This window comes from Spermophilus citellus (assembly GCF_964194105.1).
Source record: "Spermophilus citellus genome assembly, chromosome: 1".
Taxonomy (NCBI): Eukaryota; Metazoa; Chordata; class Mammalia; order Rodentia; family Sciuridae; genus Spermophilus; species Spermophilus citellus.
The window spans coordinates 159,051,315-159,052,060 of NC_138182.1; positions in this window are offsets into that span (position 1 = coordinate 159,051,315).

A 746-nucleotide genomic window follows, 5' to 3' on the forward strand; every position below is an offset into this window, starting at 1 on the left:
AGATTAATATAAATTAAAAGTCAACAACAGAGGATGTAGCTCAGTAATAAAGCACATGCTTAGCATGCACAAGGACCTGGGTTCTATCCCCAGCACCAAAACCAAACATCAGGATCCTGTATACAGGATATTGTATTGGTAGTACATATTACTGTGTACATGTATATATGTATACATATATATTTGTTTGTAGTAAATATAAAGAAAGCAAATGAATGATAATTAAAAACTCAGTACAATGTAACATTGGGAAATTAGGAGGGAGAGAATGGATTCAGGGAGGGACTTACATGGGCTTTAAAGATATTCTTAACATTTTTTTTCTTTTTTAATACTGGAAATTAAACCCAGGGGTGCTTTACCACTGAGCTACATCCCCAGCCATTTTTGTTTTTATTTTGACACAGGATCTTACTCAGTTGCTGAGGGTCTCACAAATTTGTTGAGACTGGCCTTGAACTTATGATCTTCCTGCCTCAGCCTCCCAAGTTGCTGGCATTACAGGCATGTGCCACCATACCTAGCTTAAGGTTCTATTTTTTAAACTGTATGTTGGGTGCATAAAAGCTTATTTCATTAGTTTTTTAAACTTTATGTATGTATTCATACATATATATGCTTCATATTTATAAAATTAAAAATTTCATAATAAAATTTTTTATTGCAACTGTCCTAGAACAGTGTATAAGAACCAACCCAAAGGTACTCTGAGACTAAGGAAGAGAGGTAGTCAGATCCAGCCTTGT